This window comes from Nelumbo nucifera, chromosome 4, assembly GCF_055504915.1.
Source record: "Nelumbo nucifera cultivar China Antique chromosome 4, China Antique-T2T, whole genome shotgun sequence".
Taxonomy (NCBI): domain Eukaryota; kingdom Viridiplantae; phylum Streptophyta; class Magnoliopsida; order Proteales; family Nelumbonaceae; genus Nelumbo; species Nelumbo nucifera.
In genome coordinates this window covers 53327702-53343277 of record NC_142652.1, presented here as the reverse complement: position 1 = coordinate 53343277, position 15576 = coordinate 53327702, and the positions used below count along the sequence as shown (strand labels likewise).

The 15576-nt window shown below is 46.5% G+C and overlaps 26 non-coding genes and 6 pseudogenes across 26 annotated transcripts; all 32 read left to right on the top strand.

Moving 5' to 3' along the window:
- The first annotated feature begins 255 nt into the window (after window positions 1-255).
- LOC148799099 (5S ribosomal RNA) lies at window positions 256-374 on the top strand (annotated as a pseudogene).
- A 355-nt stretch (window positions 375-729) lies between these two features.
- LOC148799098 (5S ribosomal RNA) lies at window positions 730-848 on the top strand. The gene has a single exon (XR_016073218.1). It is a non-coding gene; the product is annotated as a 5S ribosomal RNA (ribosomal RNA).
- Window positions 849-1202: 354 nt separating this feature from the next.
- Window positions 1203-1321, top strand: LOC148799097 (5S ribosomal RNA). The gene has a single exon (XR_016074480.1). It is a non-coding gene; the product is annotated as a 5S ribosomal RNA (ribosomal RNA).
- Window positions 1322-1675: 354 nt separating this feature from the next.
- Window positions 1676-1794, top strand: LOC148799096 (5S ribosomal RNA). Its single transcript, XR_016072223.1, has one exon. It is a non-coding gene; the product is annotated as a 5S ribosomal RNA (ribosomal RNA).
- Window positions 1795-2149: 355 nt separating this feature from the next.
- Window positions 2150-2268, top strand: LOC148799095 (5S ribosomal RNA). The gene has a single exon (XR_016074334.1). It is a non-coding gene; the product is annotated as a 5S ribosomal RNA (ribosomal RNA).
- A 355-nt stretch (window positions 2269-2623) lies between these two features.
- On the top strand, window positions 2624-2742 carry LOC148799094 (5S ribosomal RNA). Its single transcript, XR_016070151.1, has one exon. It is a non-coding gene; the product is annotated as a 5S ribosomal RNA (ribosomal RNA).
- A 355-nt stretch (window positions 2743-3097) lies between these two features.
- LOC148799093 (5S ribosomal RNA) lies at window positions 3098-3216 on the top strand (annotated as a pseudogene).
- Window positions 3217-3572: 356 nt separating this feature from the next.
- On the top strand, window positions 3573-3691 carry LOC148799092 (5S ribosomal RNA). Its single transcript, XR_016070529.1, has one exon. It is a non-coding gene; the product is annotated as a 5S ribosomal RNA (ribosomal RNA).
- A 354-nt stretch (window positions 3692-4045) lies between these two features.
- On the top strand, window positions 4046-4164 carry LOC148799091 (5S ribosomal RNA). Its single transcript, XR_016072544.1, has one exon. It is a non-coding gene; the product is annotated as a 5S ribosomal RNA (ribosomal RNA).
- A 355-nt stretch (window positions 4165-4519) lies between these two features.
- On the top strand, window positions 4520-4638 carry LOC148799090 (5S ribosomal RNA; annotated as a pseudogene).
- Window positions 4639-4993: 355 nt separating this feature from the next.
- LOC148799089 (5S ribosomal RNA) lies at window positions 4994-5111 on the top strand (annotated as a pseudogene).
- Window positions 5112-5465: 354 nt separating this feature from the next.
- On the top strand, window positions 5466-5584 carry LOC148799088 (5S ribosomal RNA). Its single transcript, XR_016073008.1, has one exon. It is a non-coding gene; the product is annotated as a 5S ribosomal RNA (ribosomal RNA).
- A 355-nt stretch (window positions 5585-5939) lies between these two features.
- Window positions 5940-6058, top strand: LOC148799087 (5S ribosomal RNA). The gene has a single exon (XR_016072598.1). It is a non-coding gene; the product is annotated as a 5S ribosomal RNA (ribosomal RNA).
- Window positions 6059-6412: 354 nt separating this feature from the next.
- LOC148799086 (5S ribosomal RNA) lies at window positions 6413-6531 on the top strand. Its single transcript, XR_016075431.1, has one exon. It is a non-coding gene; the product is annotated as a 5S ribosomal RNA (ribosomal RNA).
- Window positions 6532-7055: 524 nt separating this feature from the next.
- LOC148799085 (5S ribosomal RNA) lies at window positions 7056-7174 on the top strand. Its single transcript, XR_016072105.1, has one exon. It is a non-coding gene; the product is annotated as a 5S ribosomal RNA (ribosomal RNA).
- A 354-nt stretch (window positions 7175-7528) lies between these two features.
- Window positions 7529-7647, top strand: LOC148799084 (5S ribosomal RNA). The gene has a single exon (XR_016069833.1). It is a non-coding gene; the product is annotated as a 5S ribosomal RNA (ribosomal RNA).
- Window positions 7648-8002: 355 nt separating this feature from the next.
- On the top strand, window positions 8003-8121 carry LOC148799083 (5S ribosomal RNA). Its single transcript, XR_016075066.1, has one exon. It is a non-coding gene; the product is annotated as a 5S ribosomal RNA (ribosomal RNA).
- A 355-nt stretch (window positions 8122-8476) lies between these two features.
- On the top strand, window positions 8477-8595 carry LOC148799082 (5S ribosomal RNA). The gene has a single exon (XR_016072764.1). It is a non-coding gene; the product is annotated as a 5S ribosomal RNA (ribosomal RNA).
- A 354-nt stretch (window positions 8596-8949) lies between these two features.
- LOC148799081 (5S ribosomal RNA) lies at window positions 8950-9068 on the top strand. The gene has a single exon (XR_016075430.1). It is a non-coding gene; the product is annotated as a 5S ribosomal RNA (ribosomal RNA).
- A 524-nt stretch (window positions 9069-9592) lies between these two features.
- Window positions 9593-9711, top strand: LOC148799080 (5S ribosomal RNA). The gene has a single exon (XR_016072104.1). It is a non-coding gene; the product is annotated as a 5S ribosomal RNA (ribosomal RNA).
- A 355-nt stretch (window positions 9712-10066) lies between these two features.
- Window positions 10067-10185, top strand: LOC148799079 (5S ribosomal RNA). Its single transcript, XR_016069832.1, has one exon. It is a non-coding gene; the product is annotated as a 5S ribosomal RNA (ribosomal RNA).
- Window positions 10186-10540: 355 nt separating this feature from the next.
- On the top strand, window positions 10541-10659 carry LOC148799078 (5S ribosomal RNA). The gene has a single exon (XR_016075065.1). It is a non-coding gene; the product is annotated as a 5S ribosomal RNA (ribosomal RNA).
- A 355-nt stretch (window positions 10660-11014) lies between these two features.
- On the top strand, window positions 11015-11133 carry LOC148799077 (5S ribosomal RNA; annotated as a pseudogene).
- Window positions 11134-11488: 355 nt separating this feature from the next.
- On the top strand, window positions 11489-11607 carry LOC148799076 (5S ribosomal RNA). Its single transcript, XR_016069935.1, has one exon. It is a non-coding gene; the product is annotated as a 5S ribosomal RNA (ribosomal RNA).
- Window positions 11608-11961: 354 nt separating this feature from the next.
- LOC148799075 (5S ribosomal RNA) lies at window positions 11962-12080 on the top strand. Its single transcript, XR_016070506.1, has one exon. It is a non-coding gene; the product is annotated as a 5S ribosomal RNA (ribosomal RNA).
- Window positions 12081-12435: 355 nt separating this feature from the next.
- Window positions 12436-12554, top strand: LOC148799074 (5S ribosomal RNA). The gene has a single exon (XR_016073217.1). It is a non-coding gene; the product is annotated as a 5S ribosomal RNA (ribosomal RNA).
- A 354-nt stretch (window positions 12555-12908) lies between these two features.
- Window positions 12909-13027, top strand: LOC148799073 (5S ribosomal RNA). The gene has a single exon (XR_016074478.1). It is a non-coding gene; the product is annotated as a 5S ribosomal RNA (ribosomal RNA).
- A 354-nt stretch (window positions 13028-13381) lies between these two features.
- Window positions 13382-13500, top strand: LOC148799072 (5S ribosomal RNA). The gene has a single exon (XR_016075064.1). It is a non-coding gene; the product is annotated as a 5S ribosomal RNA (ribosomal RNA).
- Window positions 13501-13855: 355 nt separating this feature from the next.
- On the top strand, window positions 13856-13974 carry LOC148799071 (5S ribosomal RNA; annotated as a pseudogene).
- A 355-nt stretch (window positions 13975-14329) lies between these two features.
- Window positions 14330-14448, top strand: LOC148799070 (5S ribosomal RNA). Its single transcript, XR_016069934.1, has one exon. It is a non-coding gene; the product is annotated as a 5S ribosomal RNA (ribosomal RNA).
- A 354-nt stretch (window positions 14449-14802) lies between these two features.
- Window positions 14803-14921, top strand: LOC148799069 (5S ribosomal RNA). The gene has a single exon (XR_016069772.1). It is a non-coding gene; the product is annotated as a 5S ribosomal RNA (ribosomal RNA).
- A 355-nt stretch (window positions 14922-15276) lies between these two features.
- LOC148799068 (5S ribosomal RNA) lies at window positions 15277-15395 on the top strand. Its single transcript, XR_016073216.1, has one exon. It is a non-coding gene; the product is annotated as a 5S ribosomal RNA (ribosomal RNA).
- The last annotated feature ends 181 nt before the right edge of the window (window positions 15396-15576 follow it).

Below are 15576 nucleotides of genomic sequence, written 5' to 3'. Positions count from 1 at the left end.
GGCACGATCGTCATTACTGAATGGCAACGATGCAAGAACCGGGCTTTCGGCATTCGTCATGCATTGTGGGCCCCGCGATAGTATTGCATCTATCCGGGGGTGCGGCAGATCTGAAAAGCAAACACTCTGCTCACGTAGGAGCTTGTGCACGGTTACCAAGGGAGGAAGGCAGCATACACAGTTTTTTCAAGTCTAAAACAATTAATGGAGGGGAGCAAGATAGTGCATAAAGATCTAAGCGAGCATGAATTACACGGGTGCGATCATACCAGCACTAATGCATCGGATCCCAACAGAACTCCGAAGTTAAGTGTGCTTGGGCGAGAGTAGTACTAGGATGGGTGACCTCCTGGGAAGTCCTCCTGTTGCACCCCAATTTTATTAATATTTTATTTCGATATCGTATTTGCAAATTCCATTTGTCGTTTCGGCGACACAAACTCAAACAACGCGCCAGATACTCGGACCATTTGCGGCACGATCGTCATTACAGAATGGGAACCGTGCAAAAACCGGGCTTTTGGCATTCGTCGTGCATTGTGGGCCCCGCGATAGTATTGCATCTATCCGGGGGTGCGGCAGATCTGAAAAGCAAACACTCTGCTCACGTAGGAGCTTGTGCACGGTTACCAAGGGAGGAAGGCTGCATACACAGATTTTTCAAGTCTAAAACAATTAATGGAGGGGAGCAAGATAGTGCATAAAGATCTAAGCGAGCATGAATTTAACGGGTGCGATCATACCAGCACTAATGCACCGGATCCCATCAGAACTCCAAAGTTAAGCGTGCTTGGGCGAGAGTAGTACTAGGATGGGTGACCTCCTGGGAAGTCCTTGTGTTGCACCCCAATTTTATTAATATTTTATTTCGATATCGTATTTGCAAATTCCATTTGTCGTTTCGGCGAGACAAACTCAAACAACGCGCCGGATACTCGGACCATTTGCGGCACGATTGTCATTACTGAATGGGAACCGTGCAAAAACCGGGCTTTTGGCATTCGTCGTGCATTGTGGGCCCCGCGATAGTATTGCATCTTTCCGGGGGTGCGGCAGATCTGAAAACAAACACTCTGCTCACGTAAGAGCTTGTGCACGGTTACCAAGGGAGGAAGGCTGAATACACAGTTTTTTCAAGTCTAAAACAATTAATGGAGGGGTGCAAGATAGTGTATAATGATCTAAGCGAGCATGAATTAAACGGGTGCGATCATACCAGCACTAATGCACCGGATCCCATCAGAACTCCGAAGTCAAGCGTGCTTGGGCGAGAGTAGTACTAGGATGGGTGACCTCCTGGGAAGTCCTCATGTTGCACCCCAATTTTATTAATATTTTATTTTGATTTGTATTTGCAAATTCCATTTGTTGTTTCTGGGAGACAACTGGAAACAATGCGTCGGATACTCGGACCATTTGCGGCACGATCGTCATTACTGAATGGCAACGATGCAAGAACCGGGCTTTCGGCATTCGTCATGCATTGTGGGCCCCGCGATAGTATTGCATCTATCCGGGGGTGCGGCAGATCTTAAAAGCAAACACTCTGCTCACGTAGGAGCTTGTGCACGGTTACCAAGGGAGGAAGGCTGCATACACAGTTTTTTCAAGTCTAAAACAATTAATGGAGGGGAGCAAGATAGTGCATAAAGATCTAAGCGAGCATGAATTAAACGGGTGCGATCATACCAGCACTAATGCACCGGATCCCATCAGAACTCCGAAGTTAAGCGTGCTTGGGCGAGAGTAGTAGTAGGATGGGTGACCTCCTGGGAAGTCCTTGTGTTGCACCCCAATTTTATTAATATTTAATTTCGATATCGTATTTGCAAATTCCATTTGTCGTTTCGGCGACACAAACTCAAACAACGCGCCGGATACTCGGACCATTTGCGGCACGATCGTCATTACTGAATGGGAACCGTGCAAAAACCGGGCTTTTGGCATTCGTCGTGCATTGTGGGCCCCGCGATAGTATTGCATTTATCCGGGGGTGCGGCAGATCTGAAAAGCAAACACTCTGCTCACGTAGGAGCTTGTGCACGGTTACCAAGGTAGGAAGGCTGCATACACAGTTTTTTCAAGTCTAAAACAATTAATGGAGGGGAGCAAGATAGTGCATAAAGATCTAAGCGAGCATGAATTAAACGGGTGCGATCATACCAGCACTAATGCACCGGATCCCATCAGAACTCCGAAGTTAAGTGTGCTTGGGCGAGCGTAGTACTAGGATGGGTGACTTCCTGGGAAGTCCTCGTGTTGCACCCCAATTTTATTAATATTTTATTTCGATATCGTATTTGCAAATTCCATTTGTCGTTTCGGCGAGACAAACGCAAACAACGCGCCGGATACTCGGACCATTTGCGGCACAATCGTCATTACTGAATGTGAACCGTGCAAAAATCGGGCTTTTGGCATTCGTCGTGCATTGTGGGCGCCGCGAAAGTATTGCTTCTACCCGGGGGTGCGGCAGATCTGAAAAGCAAACACTCTGCTCACGTAGGAGCTTGTGCACGGTTACCAAGGGAGGAAGGCTGCATACACAGTTTTTTCATGTCTAAAACAATTAATGGAGGGGAGCAAGATAGTGCACAAAGATCTAAGCGAGCATGAATTAAATGGGTGCGATCATACCAGCACTAATGCACCGGATCTCATCAGAACTCCGAAGTTAAGCGTGCTTGGGCGAGAGTAGTTCTAGGATCGGTGACCTCCTGGGAAGTCCTCGTGTTGCACCCCAATTTTATTAATATTTTATTTTGATTTGTATTTGCAAATTCCATTTGTTGTTTCTGGGAGACAACTGGGAAACAATGCGTCGGATACTCGGACCATTTGCGGCACGATCTTCATTACTGAATGGCAATGATGCAAGAACCGGGCTTTCGGCATTCGTCATGCATTGTGGGCCCCGCGATAGTATTGCATCTATCCGGAGGTGCGGCAGATCTGAAAAGCAAACACTCCGCTCACGTAGGAGCTTGTGCACGGTTACCAAGGGAGGAAGGCTGCATACACATTTTTTTCAAATCTAAAACATTTAATGTAGGGGAGCAAGATAGTGCATAAAGATCTAAGCGAGCATGAATTAAACGGGTGTGATCATTCCAGCACTAATGCACCGGATCCCATCAGAACTCCGAAGTTAAGTGTGCTTGGGCGAGCGTATTACTAGGATGGGTGATCTCCTGGGAAGTCCTCGTGTTGCACCCCAATTTTATTAATATTTTATTTTGATATCGTATTTGCAAATTCCATTTGTCGTTTCGGCGAGACAAACTCAAACAACGCGCCGGATACTCGGACCATTTGCGGCACAATCGTCATTACTGAATGGGAACCGTGCAAAAACCGGGCTTTTGGCATTTGTCGTGCATTGTGGGCCCTGCGATAGTATTGCATTTATCCGGGGGTGCGGCAGATCTGAAAAGCAAACACTCTGCTCACGTAGGAGCTTGTGCACAGTTACCAAGGGAGGAAGGCTGCATAAACAGTTTTTCTCAAGTCTAAAACAATTAATGGAGGGGAGCAAGATAGTGCATAAAGATCTAAGCGAGCATGAATTAAACGAGTGCGATCATACCATCACTAATGCACCGGATCCCATCAGAACTCCAAAGTTAAGCGTGCTTGGGCGAGAGTAGTATTAGGATGGGTGACCTCCTGGGAAGTCCTCGTGTTGCACCCCAATTTTAATAATATTTTATTTTGATTTGTATTTGCAAATTCCATTTGTTGTTTCTGGGAGACAATTGGAAACAATGCGTCGGATACTCGGACCATTTGCGGCACGATCGTCATTACTGAATGGCAACGATGCAAGAACCGGGCTTTCGGCATTCGTCATGCATTGTGGGCCCCGCGATAGTATTGCATCTATCCGAAGGTGCGGCAGATCTGAAAAGCGAGCACTCCGCTCACGTAGGAGCTTGTGCACGGTTACCAAGGGAGGAAGGCTGCATACACATTTTTTTCAAATCTAAAACAATTAATGGAAGGGAGCAAGATAGTTCATTAAGATCTAAGCGAGCATGAATTAAACGGGTGCGATCATACCAGCACTAATGCACCGGATCCCATCAGAACTCCGAAGTTAAGTGTGCTTGGGCGAGAGTAGTACTAGGATGGGTGACTTCCTGGGAAGTCCTCGTGTTGCACCCCAATTTTATTAATATTTTATTTCGATATCGTATTTGCAAATTCCATTTGTCGTTTCGGCGAGACAAACGCAAACAACGTGCCGGATACTCGGACAATTTGCGGCACGATTGTCATTACTGAATGGGAACCGTGCAAAAACTGAGGTTTTGGCATTCGTCGTGCATTGTGGGCCCCGCGATATTATTGCATCTATCAGGGGGTGCGGCAGATCTGAAAAGCAAACACTCTGCTCACGTAGGAGCTTGTGCACGGTTACCAAGGGAAGAAGGCTGCATACACATTTTTTTCAAATCTAAAACAATTAATGGAAGGGAGCAAGATAGTTCATAAAGATCTAAGCGAGCATGAAATAAACGGGTGCGATCATACCAGCACTAAAGCACTGGATCCCATCAGAACTCCGAAGTTAAGTGTGCTTGGGCGAGAGTAGTATTAGGATGGGTGACCTCCTGGGAAGTCCTTTTTTTGCACCCGAATTTTATTAATATTTTATTTCGATATCGTATTTGCAAATTCCATTTGTCGTTTCGGCGACACAAACTCAAACAACGCGCCGGATACTCGGACCATTTGCGGCACGATCGTCATTACTGAATGGGAACCGTGCAAAAACCGGGCTTTTGGCATTCGTCGTGCATTGTGGGCCCCGCGATAGTATTGCATCTATCCGGGGGTGCGGCAGATCTGAAAAGCAAACACTCTGCTCACGTAAGAGTTTGTGCACGGTTACCAAGGGAGGAAGGCTGCATACACAGTTTTTTCAAGTCTAAAACAATTAATGGAGGGGAGCAAGATAGTGCATAAAGATCTAAGCGAGCATGAATTAAACGGGTGCGATCATACCAGCACTAATGCGCAGGATCCCATCAGAACTCCGAAGTTAAGCGTGCTTGGGCGAGAGTAGTACTAGATGGGTGACCTCCTTGGAAGTCCTTGTGTTGCACCCCAATTTTATTAACATTTTATTTTGATTTGTATTTGCAAATTCCAATTGTTGTTTCTGGGAGACAACTGGAAACAATGCGTCGGATACTCGGACCATTTGCGGCACGATCGTCATTACTGAATGGCAACGATGCAAGAACCGGGCTTTCGGCATTCGTCATGCATTGTGGGCCCCGCGATAGTATTGCATCTATCCGGAGGTGCGGCAGATCTGAAAAGCAAACACTCCGCTCACGTAGGAGCTTGTGCACGGTTACCAAGGGAGGAAGGCTGCATACACATTTTTTTCAAATCTAAAACAATTAATGGAGGGGAGCAAGACAGTGCATAAAGATCTAAGCGAGCATGAATTAAACGGGTGCGATCATACCAGCACTAATGCACCGGATCCCATCAGAACTCCGAAGTTAAGTGTGCTTGGGCGAGCGTAGTACTAGGATGGGTGACCTCCTGGGAAGTCCTCGTGTTGCATCCCAATTTTGTTAATATTTTATTTCGATATCGTATTTGCAAATTCCATTTGTCGTTTCGGCGAGACAAACGCAAACAACGCGCCGGATACTCGGACCATTTGCGGCACAATCGTCATTACTGAATGGGAACCGTGCAAAAACCGGGCTTTTGGCATTCGTCGTGCATTGTGGGTCCCGCGATAGTATTGCATTTATCCGGGGGTGCGGCAGATCTGAAAAGCAAGCACTCTGCTCACGTAGGAGCTTGTGCACAGTTACCAAGGGAGGAAGGCTGCATACACAGTTTTTTCAAGTCTAAAACAATTAATGGAGGGGAGCAAGATAGTGCATAAAGATCTAAGCGAGCATGAATTAAACGGGTGCGATCATACCAGCACTAATGCACCGGATCCCATCAGAACTCCGAAGTTAAGCGTGCTTGGGCGAGAGTAGTACTAGGATGGGTGACCTCCTGGGAAATCCTCATGTTGCACCCCAATTTTATTAATATTTTATTTTGATTTGTATTTGCAAATTCCATTTGTTGTTTCTGGGAGACAACTGGAAACAATGCGTCGGATACTCGGACCATTTGCGGCATGATCGTCATTACTGAATGGCAACGATGCAAGAACCGGGCTTTCGGCATTCGTCATGCATTGTGGGCCCCGCGATAGTATTGCATCTATCCGGAGGTGCGGCAGATCTGAAAAGCAAACACTCCGCTCACGTAGGAGCTTGTGCACGGTTACCAAGGGAAGAAGGCTGCATTCACATTTTTTTCAAATCTAAAACAATTAATGGAAGGGAGCAAGATAGTTCATAAAGATCTAAGCGAGCATGAATTAAACGGGTGCGATCATACCAGCACTAATGCACTGGATCCCATCAGAACTCCGAAGTTAAGTGTGCTTGGGCGAGAGTAGTATTAGGATGGGTGACCTCCTGGGAAGTCCTTGTGTTGCACCCCAATTTTATTAATATTTTATTTCGATATCGTATTTGCAAATTCCATTTGTCGTTTCGGCGACACAAACTCAAACAACGCGCCGGATCCCATCAGAACTCCGAAGTTAAGTGTGCTTGGGCGAGAGTAGTACTACGATGGGTGACTTCCTGGGAAGTCCTCGTGTTGCACCCCAATTTTATTAATATTTTATTTTGATTTGTATTTGCAAATTCCATTTGTTGTTTATGGGAGACAACTGGAAACAATGCGTCGGATACTCGGACCATTTGCGGCACGATCGTCATTACTGAAAGGCAACGATGCAAGAACCGGGCTTTCGGCATTCGTCATGCATTGTGGGCCCCGCGATAATATTGCATCTATCCGGAGGTGCGGCAGATCTGAAAAGCAAACATCCGCTCACGTAGGAGCTTGTGCACGGTTACCAAGGGAGGAAGGCTGCATACACATTTCTTTCAAATCTAAAACAATTAATGGAAGGGAGCAAGATAGTTCATAAAGATCTAAGCGAGCATGAATTAAACGGGTGCGATCATACCAGCACTAATGCACCGGATCCCATCAGAACTCCGAAGTTAAGTGTGCTTGGGCGAGCGTAGTACTAGGATGGGTGACCTCCTGGGAAGTCCTCGTGTTGCACCCCAATTTTATTAATATTTTATTTCGATATCGTATTTGCAAATTCCATTTGTCGTTTCGGCGAGAGAAACGCAAACAACGGGCCGGATACTCGGACCATTTGCGGCACAATCGTCATTACTGAATGGGAACCGTGCAAAAACCGGGCTTTTGGCATTCGTCGTGCATTGTGGGCCCCGCGATAGTATTGCATCTATCCGGGGGTGCGGCAGATCTGAAAAGCAAACACTCTGCTCACGTAGGAGCTTGTGCACGGTTACCAAGGGAGGAAGGCTGCATACACAGTTTTTTCAAATCTAAAACAATTAATAGAGGGAGCAAGATAGTGCATAAAGATCTAAGCGAGCATGAATTAAACGGGTGTGATCATACCAGCAGTAATGCACCGGATCCCATCAGAACTCCGAAGTTAAGTGTGCTTGGGCGAGCGTAGTACTAGGATGGGTGACTTCCTGGGAAGTCCTCGTGTTGCACCCCAATTTTATTAATATTTTATTTCGATATCGTATTTGCAAATTCCATTTGTCTTTTCGGCGAGACAAACGCAAACAACGCGCCGGATACTCGGACCATTTGCGGCACAATCGTCATTACTGAATGGGAACCGTGCAAAAACCGGGCTTTTGGCATTCGTCGTGCATTGTGGGCCCCGCGAAAGTATTGCATCTATCCGGGGGTGCGGCAGATCTGAAAAGCAAACACTCTGCTCACGTAGGAGCTTGTGCACGGTTACCAAGGGAGGAATGCTGCATACACAGTTTTTTCATGTCTAAAACAATTAATGGAGGGGAGCAAGATAGTGCACAAAGATCTAAGCGAGCATGAATTAAACGGGTGTGATCATACCAGCACTAATGCACCGGATCCCATCAGAACTCCGAAGTTAAGTGTGCTTGGGCGAGCGTAGTACTAGGATGGGTGATCTCCTGGGAAGTCCTCGTGTTGCACCCCAATTTTATTAATATTTTATTTTGATATCGTATTTGCAAATTCCATTTGTCGTTTCGGCGAGACAAACGCAAACAACGCGCCGGATACTCGGACCATTTGCGGCACAATCGTCACTACTGAATGGGAACCGTGCAAAAACCGGGCTTTTGGCATTCGTCGTGCATTGTGGGCCCCGCGATAGTATTGCATTTATCCGGGGGTGCGGCAGATCTGAAAAGCAAACACTCTGCTCACGTAGGAGCTTGTGCACAGTTACCAAGGGAAGAAGGCTGCATACACATTTTTTTCAAATCTAAAACAATTAATGGAAGGGAGCAAGATAGTCCATAAAGATCTAAGCGAGCATAAATTAAACGGGTGCGATCATACCAGCACTAATGCACCGGATCCCATCAGAACTCCGAAGTTAAGTGTGCTTGGGCGAGAGTAGTACTACGATGGGTGACTTCCTGGGAAGTCCTCGTGTTGCACCCCAATTTTATTAATATTTTATTTTGATTTGTATTTGCAAATTCCATTTGTTGTTTCTGGGAGACAACTGGAAACAATGCGTCGGATACTCGGACCATTTGCGGCATGATCGTCATTACTGAATGGCAACGATGCAAGAACCGGGCTTTCGGCATTCGTCATGCATTGTGGGCCCCGCGATAGTATTGCATCTATCCGGAGGTGCGGCAGATCTGAAAAGCAAACACTCCGCTCACGTAGGAGCTTGTGCACGGTTACCAAGGGAAGAAGGCTGCATTCACATTTTTTTCAAATCTAAAACAATTAATGGAAGGGAGCAAGATAGTTCATAAAGATCTAAGCGAGCATGAATTAAACGGGTGCGATCATACCAGCACTAATGCACTGGATCCCATCAGAACTCCGAAGTTAAGTGTGCTTGGGCGAGAGTAGTATTAGGATGGGTGACCTCCTGGGAAGTCCTTGTGTTGCACCCCAATTTTATTAATATTTTATTTCGATATCGTATTTGCAAATTCCATTTGTCGTTTCGGCGACACAAACTCAAACAACGCGCCGGATCCCATCAGAACTCCGAAGTTAAGTGTGCTTGGGCGAGAGTAGTACTACGATGGGTGACTTCCTGGGAAGTCCTCGTGTTGCACCCCAATTTTATTAATATTTTATTTTGATTTGTATTTGCAAATTCCATTTGTTGTTTATGGGAGACAACTGGAAACAATGCGTCGGATACTCGGACCATTTGCGGCACGATCGTCATTACTGAAAGGCAACGATGCAAGAACCGGGCTTTCGGCATTCGTCATGCATTGTGGGCCCCGCGATAATATTGCATCTATCCGGAGGTGCGGCAGATCTGAAAAGCAAACATCCGCTCACGTAGGAGCTTGTGCACGGTTACCAAGGGAGGAAGGCTGCATACACATTTCTTTCAAATCTAAAACAATTAATGGAAGGGAGCAAGATAGTTCATAAAGATCTAAGCGAGCATGAATTAAACGGGTGCGATCATACCAGCACTAATGCACCGGATCCCATCAGAACTCCGAAGTTAAGTGTGCTTGGGCGAGCGTAGTACTAGGATGGGTGACCTCCTGGGAAGTCCTCGTGTTGCACCCCAATTTTATTAATATTTTATTTCGATATCGTATTTGCAAATTCCATTTGTCGTTTCGGCGAGACAAACGCAAACAACGGGCCGGATACTCGGACCATTTGCGGCACAATCGTCATTACTGAATGGGAACCGTGCAAAAACCGGGCTTTTGGCATTCGTCGTGCATTGTGGGCCCCGCGATAGTATTGCATCTATCCGGGGGTGCGGCAGATCTGAAAAGCAAACACTCTGCTCACGTAGGAGCTTGTGCACGGTTACCAAGGGAGGAAGGCTGCATACACAGTTTTTTCAAATCTAAAACAATTAATAGAGGGGAGCAAGATAGTGCATAAAGATCTAAGCGAGCATGAATTAAACGGGTGTGATCATACCAGCAGTAATGCACCGGATCCCATCAGAACTCCGAAGTTAAGTGTGCTTGGGCGAGCGTAGTACTAGGATGGGTGACTTCCTGGGAAGTCCTCGTGTTGCACCCCAATTTTATTAATATTTTATTTCGATATCGTATTTGCAAATTCCATTTGTCTTTTCGGCGAGACAAACGCAAACAACGCGCCGGATACTCGGACCATTTGCGGCACAATCGTCATTACTGAATGGGAACCGTGCAAAAACCGGGCTTTTGGCATTCGTCGTGCATTGTGGGCCCCGCGAAAGTATTGCATCTATCCGGGGGTGCGGCAGATCTGAAAAGCAAACACTCTGCTCACGTAGGAGCTTGTGCACGGTTACCAAGGGAGGAATGCTGCATACACAGCTTTTTCATGTCTAAAACAATTAATGGAGGGGAGCAAGATAGTGCACAAAGATCTAAGCGAGCATGAATTAAACGGGTGTGATCATACCAGCACTAATGCACCGGATCCCATCAGAACTCCGAAGTTAAGTGTGCTTGGGCGAGCGTAGTACTAGGATGGGTGATCTCCTGGGAAGTCCTCGTGTTGCACCCCAATTTTATTAATATTTTATTTTGATATCGTATTTGCAAATTCCATTTGTCGTTTCGGCGAGACAAACGCAAACAACGCGCCGGATACTCGGACCATTTGCGGCACAATCGTCACTACTGAATGGGAACCGTGCAAAAACCGGGCTTTTGGCATTCGTCGTGCATTGTGGGCCCCGCGATAGTATTGCATTTATCCGGGGGTGCGGCAGATCTGAAAAGCAAACACTCTGCTCACGTAGGAGCTTGTGCACAGTTACCAAGGGAAGAAGGCTGCATACACATTTTTTTCAAATCTAAAACAATTAATGGAAGGGAGCAAGATAGTCCATAAAGATCTAAGCGAGCATAAATTAAACGGGTGCGATCATACCAGCACTAATGCACCGGATCCCATCAGAACTCCGAAGTTAAGTGTGCTTGGACGAGAGTAGTATTAGGATGGGTGACATCCTGGGAAGTCCTTGTGTTGCACCCCAATTTTATTAATATTTTATTTCGATATCGTATTTGCAAATTCCATTTGTCGTTTCGGCGACACAAACTCAAACAACGCGCCGGATACTCGGACCATTTGCGGCACGATCGTCATTACTGAATGGGAACCGTGCAAAAACCGGGCTTTTGGCATTCGTCGTGCATTGTGGGCCCCGCGATAGTATTGCATCTATCCGGGGGTGCGGCAGATCGGAAAAGCAAACACTCTGCTCACGTAGGAGCTTGTGCACGGTTACCAAGGGAGGAAGGCTGCATACACAGTTTTTTCAAGTCTAAAACAATTAATGGAGGGGAGCAAGATAGTGCATAAAGATCTAAGCGAGCATGAATTAAACGGGTGCGATCATACCAGCACTAATGCACCGGATCCCATCAGAACTCCGAAGTTAAGCGCGCTTGGGCTAAAGTAGTACTAGGATGGGTGACCTCCTGGGAAGTCCTCGTGTTGCACCCCAATTTTATTAATATTTTATTTTGATTTGTATTTGCAAATTCCATTTGTTGTTTATGGGAGACAACTGGAAACAATGCGTCGGATACTCGGACCATTTGCGGCACGATCGTCATTACTGAATGGCAACGATGCAAGAACCGGGCTTTCGGCATTCGTCATGCATTGTGGGCCCCGCGATAGTATTGCATCTATCCGGGGGTGCGGCAGATCTGAAAAGCAAACACTCTGCTCACGTAGGAGCTTGTGCACGGTTACCAAGGGAGGAAGGCAGCATACACAGTTTTTTCAAGTCTAAAACAATTAATGGAGGGGAGCAAGATAGTGCATAAAGATCTAAGCGAGCATGAATTATACGGGTGCGATCAGACCAGCACTAATGCACCGGATCCCAACAGAACTCCGAAGTTAAGTGTGCTTGGGCGAGAGTAGTATTAGGATGGGTGACCTCCTGGGAAGTCCTTGTGTTGCACCCCAATTTTATTAATATTTTATTTCGATATCGTATTTGCAAATTCTATTTGTCGTTTCGGCGACACAAACTCAAACAACGCGCCAGATACTCGGACCATTTGCGGCACGATCGTCATTACAGAATGGGAACCGTGCAAAAACTGGGCTTTTGGCATTCGTCGTGCATTGTGGGCCCCGCGATAGTATTGCATCTATCCGGGGGTGCGGCAGATCTGAAAAGCAAACACTCTGCTCACGTAGGAGCTTGTGCACGGTTACCAAGGGAGGAAGGCTGCATACACAGATTTTTCAAGTCTAAAACAATTAATGGAGGGGAGCAAGATAGTGCATAAAGATCTAAGCGAGCATGTATTTAACGGGTGCGATCATACCAGCACTAATGCACCGGATCCCATCAGAACTCCAAAGTTAAGCGTGCTTGGGCGAGAGTAGTACTAGGATGGGTGACCTCCTGGGAAGTCCTTGTGTTGCACCCCAATTTTATTAATATTTTATTTCGATATCGTATTTGCAAATTCCATTTGTCGTTTCGGCGAGACAAACTCAAACAACGCGCCGGATACTCGGACCATTTGCGGCACGATTGTCATTACTGAATGGGAACCGTGCAAAAACCGGGCTTTTGGCATTCGTCGTGCATTGTGGGCCCCGCGATAGTATTGCATCTATCCGGGGGTGCGGCAGATCTGAAAACAAACACTCTGCTCACGTAAGAGCTTGTGCACGGTTACCAAGGGAGGAAGGCTGAATACACAGTTTTTTCAAGTCTAAAACAATTAATGGAGGGGTGCAAGATAGTGTATAATGATCTAAGCGAGCATGAATTAAACGGGTGCGATCATACCAGCACTAATGCACCGGATCCCATCAGAACTCCGAAGTCAAGCGTGCTTGGGCGAGAGTAGTACTAGGATGGGTGACCTCCTGGGAAGTCCTCATGTTGCACCCCAATTTTATTAATATTTTATTTTGATTTGTATTTGCAAATTCCATTTGTTGTTTCTGGGAGACAACTGGAAACAATGCGTCGGATACTCGGACCATTTGCGGCACGATCGTCATTACTGAATGGCAACGATGCAAGAACCGGGCTTTCGGCATTCGTCATGCATTGTGGGCCCCGCGATAGTATTGCATCTATCCGGGGGTGCGGCAGATCTTAAAAGCAAACACTCTGCTCACGTAGGAGCTTGTGCACGGTTACCAAGGGAGGAATGCTGCATACACAGTTTTTTCATGTCTAAAACAATTAATGGAGGGGAGCAAGATAGTGCACAAAGATCTAAGCGAGCATGAATTAAACGGGTGTGATCATACCAGCACTAATGCACCGGATCCCATCAGAACTCCGAAGTTAAGTGTGCTTGGGCGAGCGTAGTACTAGGATGGGTGATCTCCTGGGAAGTCCTCGTGTTGCACCCCAATTTTATTAATATTTTATTTTGATGTCGTATTTGCAAATTCCATTTGTCGTTTCGGCGAGACAAACGCAAACAACGCGCCGGATACTCGGACCATTTGCGGCACAATCGTCACTACTGAATGGGAACCGTGCAAAAACCGGGCTTTTGGCATTCGTCGTGCATTGTGGGCCCCGCGATAGTATTGCATTTATCCGGGGGTGCGGCAGATCTGAAAAGCAAACACTCTGCTCACGTAGGAGCTTGTGCACAGTTACCAAGGGAAGAAGGCTGCATACACATTTTTTTCAAATCTAAAACAATTAATGGAAGGGAGCAAGATAGTCCATAAAGATCTAAGCGAGCATAAATTAAACTGGTGCGATCATACCAGCACTAATGCACCGGATCCCATCAGAACTCCGAAGTTAAGTGTGCTTGGGCGAGAGTAGTATTAGGATGGGTGACATCCTGGGAAGTCCTTGTGTTGCACCCCAATTTTATTAATATTTTATTTCGATATCGTATTTGCAAATTCCATTTGTCGTTTCGGCGACACAAACTCAAACAACGCGCCGGATACTCGGACCATTTGCGGCACGATCGTCATTACTGAATGGGAACCGTGCAAAAACCGGGCTTTTGGCATTCGTCGTGCATTGTGGGCCCCGCGATAGTATTGCATCTATCCGGGGGTGCGGCAGATAGGAAAAGCAAACACTCTGCTCACGTAGGAGCTTGTGCACGGTTACCAAGGGAGGAAGGCTGCATACACAGTTTTTTCAAGTCTAAAACAATTAATGGAGGGGAGCAAGATAGTGCATAAAGATCTAAGCGAGCATGAATTAAACGGGTGCGATCATACCAGCACTAATGCACCGGATCCCATCAGAACTCCGAAGTTAAGCGCGCTTGGGCTAAAGTAGTACTAGGATGGGTGACCTCCTGGGAAGTCCTCGTGTTGCACCCCAATTTTATTAATATTTTATTTTGATTTGTATTTGCAAATTCCATTTGTTGTTTATGGGAGACAACTGGAAACAATGCGTCGGATACTCGGACCATTTGCGGCACGATCGTCATTACTGAATGGCAACGATGCAAGAACCGGGCTTTCGGCATTCGTCATGCATTGTGGGCCCCGCGATAGTATTGCATCTATCCGGGGGTGCGGCAGATCTGAAAAGCAAACACTCTGCTCACGTAGGAGCTTGTGCACGGTTACCAAGGGAGGAAGGCAGCATACACAGTTTTTTCAAGTCTAAAACAATTAATGGAGGGGAGCAAGATAGTGCATAAAGATCTAAGCGAGCATGAATTATACGGGTGCGATCATACCAGCACTAATGCACCGGATCCCAACAGAACTCCGAAGTTAAGTGTGCTTGGGCGAGAGTAGTATTAGGATGGGTGACCTCCTGGGAAGTCCTTGTGTTGCATCCCAATTTTATTAATTTTTTATTTCGATATCGTATTTGCAAATTCCATTTGTCGTTTCGGCGACACAAACTCAAACAACGCGCCAGATACTCGGACCATTTGCGGCACGATCGTCATTACAGAATGGGAACCGTGCAAAAACTGGGCTTTTGGCATTCGTCGTGCATTGTGGGCCCCGCGATAGTATTGCATCTATCCGGGGGTGCGGCAGATCTGAAAAGCAAACACTCTGCTCACGTAGGAGCTTGTGCACGGTTACCAAGGGAGGAAGGCTGCATACACAGATTTTTCAAGTCTAAAACAATTAATGGAGGGGAGCAAGATAGTGCATAAAGATCTAAGCGAGCATGTATTTAACGGGTGCGATCATACCAGCACTAATGCACCGGATCCCATCAGAACTCCAAAGTTAAGCGTGCTTGGGCGAGAGTAGTACTAGGATGGGTGACCTCCTGGGAAGTCCTTGTGTTGCACCCCAATTTTATTAATATTTTATTTCGATATCGTATTTGCAAATTCCATTTGTCGTTTCGGCGAGACAAACTCAATCAACGCGCCGGATACTCGGACCATTTGCGGCACGATTGTCATTACTGAATGGGAACCGTGCAAAAACCGGGCTTTTGGCATTCGTCGTGCATTGTGGGCCCCGCGATAG